At 35.2% G+C, this 3,626-nt stretch overlaps 1 protein-coding gene across 1 annotated transcript in view; it reads right to left on the bottom strand.

Moving 5' to 3' along the window:
* Positions 1 to 1,415: 1,415 nt before the first annotated feature.
* adcyap1r1a (adenylate cyclase activating polypeptide 1a (pituitary) receptor type I) overlaps positions 1,416 to 3,626 on the bottom strand; it is a 37,652-nt gene continuing 35,441 nt past the window's right edge. The window contains exon 14 of the mRNA XM_033983085.2: positions 1,416 to 3,626. This exon is cut by the window's right edge and continues 2,409 nt beyond it. The gene's annotated coding sequence lies outside the window, so the exon portion shown is untranslated.

The raw sequence follows: 3,626 nt of genomic DNA, 5'->3' as shown, positions 1-3,626 counted from the left end.
TGCAGTCAAAAGTACACAACCTGGACATGAAGGGGACACAACAATGCATTTTACACATGACAGGTCACAGGTCAAACAGAAAGTCAATGACACTTTTTATATTACGTTATTTCCTGCTTTTCAATGCTTTTTTTTAAACATATACACATGCATACTTAATATTACACTCACCCTCTCTCACTCACACTCACTAAAGTATTGGCAAATGTCTCCCTTTTAATCGAGACCTCCAAAAGCAATGAATGTACAAAACACTATCACAAACATTACGGTAATTTCCGAGAGGTCCATATGTGCCCCAATATACATAATACACTTTATTGAATATACTGTATGCTCATAAAGACATCATTTGTACACCATGGCAAATATTATTCATATTTTTAGCAGGCAACATTTAAGAAGCTGAGCAACAACAGTAGTAGACATTCAAAATTCAAATGGGCAGTTCAGTAGAAGTTGCACACACACCCAAGTACCTCCACAAAATGATGAAGAAAATGCCAAATAAGTTCAAATATTGTTGTACAAGAGCTTAGAAGTGGTTGTTTTTGTAAATGTCAGTTCACAGTTCAACATACAAAGATCAGCCATATCATTATGACCACCAAACCCCCACTTTATCATATCATTTCAAGCCCTATTTCAATACTAAGGAATAAACTTGATACTGGATACCGATTCTGATACCACGATGATAATTAAAGACCTACAGACTCTGGTTGAGGTAGTGGAGCAATGGACACTCAACAGGATACTGAACAACATGGACCATCCCCTGAGTTCAGCTTTTGAACAACAGAGAGCAGACAGTGGACGTCTGAGAACAGTGAGCTGCAGGACAGAACGTCACAAGAACTCCTTCTTTCCGACTGCCATAAAACTGGACAATGAAGAGGTTTATGGCAGATTGAAGATTTGAAAATACCTACAATCTGAATTTCTCCCCATAAGTAAAGTCTTTTTGATTTGATTGATTGAAAAACAGACAATAGAATGTGATTTTTGACATTAAATCGTAACACTTTCGGTTGTCCAGGTTGGTTTCATAGTGGTCCATGGGCCTATACTAGTCTATGTGCTGTTATATTTGTCCTGATACAGCCCATAGTCATTTTAAAGCTATGCAGGAAAGATTCATTTCCGTTGTGTGACTTTTTTAGTATTGATACTTGTTCAAATAATACTGATACTAGTTTTAATAACGAACAGTATCTGATTCTTGATACTTTTAACAACCCTTCTTCCACCACATACAACACAATCTTAAATTGCACTGTGTAACTTTTATAGAGGAAGACCCACTCCTTGCTCTGCCTGTAAAATTCCACAGCATGACATTAAGTTACAGGTCAGATCTGTGGAAATGTGAGCTCACTCCAAGTATTTTTTTTTTTTTTTTTTTTTTTACAATATAAACATCTGTAATTGGTTTATAATGTAATGCGAATATATATGTTTAATGCATACAGTCTATGGTTTAATGCCATACTTTGGAACATTCCAGGCAAAGTAACATTTCCACGTAGACTCCTAACCAGGAAAATTACATTGTGCACCTTAAGTTAAAGTCTCATTACGAATACATAATAGTGTTGGGTCTTTCATTTGTCAGTGGTTATAATGTTATGGCTCATCTGTGCAAGTAGTTTAGAATATTGCACAACATGGTAGGATTTAGTCGTATGATAAAAAGTAAAAGCTAAGCCATGTCAACATTGTGGCCTTTACTGCAAGAGCCTCTATTTCCATTTTTACACTATTTAACAATAAAAATGAATCAATGTGTATTATAGAAAATGTGACGGGGCAATATGCAGGATTTTTAAACAAAATTATTAGCAAAACTCCCTAAATTAATTCAAAAATTCCAATACAAATTTCACCAACACCTTGAACTAAATGTATTCCATAAGGTAAAAGTTTCTCTTAAAGGTGAAATTTGTATCTATTGTGGTACCTGATTTTCTCTATGGAGATTTTTGGAATTTTCCACAGCATGGCATTAAGCTCATCCATCTCCATGGGCACAAGTCGCCACCAGATCAAGCTACATCTCAGATCTATGGACAGGCAAGCTCACCCACAGTAAGAATGAATGTTTTTTACAGAATAGATTTTCTAATTAATTGCCATACTGTGGAACATATCATGCAAAAATATGCTCATAGACACAACCAGGAAACCGGACATTGCACATTTAACAGGAATTTTGAAATGGGAGGACACTGTAATCATAACTTACCATGTTACAGTGCTATAAGAGCAGGATTGTACTTTTGTTTGAATAGTTTAAAATGTGACTTTTTTACACAATCATTGCGTTTAATTAACAAAAATACTCTATGAATGACTTGAAATACAAAAATGCTTGAAAATCCTGCATGTTCTCCCCTCTCCCTTTCCACCAGTGCCAAAAAAATACTGCGACACTGCCCTCTGGTGGTCGGTAAATGTACATCACAGACACGTTCATAGGATTTGCCTTTCTCTCAGACAGTAACAGCTTTGAGACATGGTCGATTCTCACTGAGCCCTTAAGCTCAGAGTCACGGCTGGTGATAGTAGCACAGAAGCAGCAGCAGTAGCTTAGCTTAGCATACAAACTTGTGTTTTTATCATTTCTCAGTGAATGAAAATACCCTTTTAACACCACGCTCCAGTCTCATTTTTTTGGTCCAAATAAACCAAGTAGATTCATTTACAGGTAAGTGCAAAAGAAGTTAATTTTGGCCCATTACTGACCATTTCTGAAAATAATAAAATGAAAAAATATTTACCTGTCCAGCCAAAACCACACGCTCTGACACAACTTTGCAAAGACCAGTGGATTTGGAGCTTTATCTTGTCTCCCTGATTTCAGAAGATGTGATTGAAATACACATAAAAAAAAATTAAAAAATAATGTAAATAACTAAGAAACAGTGCGATTTTTTTGCTGAATCAATAATCAAAGCACCATACTGTTATCCCAATTAAAAATAAGTTAAAATAAGTATATTTGACATTTTCTGCATTTGAGAAACACGTCATACAAATTAGTGGCTGTGGTCGGACCGTCCTAAGTTACGACAGAGGATTTTTACCCTCTATTATCTGGTTCCAAACCCGTCTGGATTCAATCTGAATGTAGAAGAGAATGGCTGGTCAGGCAAAAAAATAAAAAATAAAATATAAAATACTCTTGCACAATACTGTAAATATCATTACCTTTTTGGCAACTTTGAACACTTCAAAATCTACAATAAGACTAGGGCTTATGGCAATATAGATGTATGGCACTTTGACAAAATGTATTGATGCAATGAATTCACATATCAGTCATATAAATATTAAGATTAACATTAAAAGATATGTACATTGAGTCACTTCACGAGTTTTGCAGAAAATAAATACTACATTCTTGGATTAACCATCGTCAGTGCAAAAGTTAGTAAGACTTTTGCTCACTTATTAGATGTGGTTAGGGCCAGACACTACAGGAAAAACGCTTCCTATGTTTTACTACATATACCTGCAAGCACCAAAATGTACCTTGGATATACTATTTGTCAGTGTAAAAAGTCGAGCAAACTTAAATGTAAAACCTAAGTGTATCCTAAGTGTAACATATGCAAGTGTACACA

This window comes from Periophthalmus magnuspinnatus, chromosome 17 (genome assembly GCF_009829125.3).
Source record: "Periophthalmus magnuspinnatus isolate fPerMag1 chromosome 17, fPerMag1.2.pri, whole genome shotgun sequence".
In the NCBI taxonomy this organism is placed as follows: domain Eukaryota; kingdom Metazoa; phylum Chordata; class Actinopteri; order Gobiiformes; family Gobiidae; genus Periophthalmus; species Periophthalmus magnuspinnatus.
This window is presented reverse-complemented; position numbering and strand designations above follow the sequence as displayed.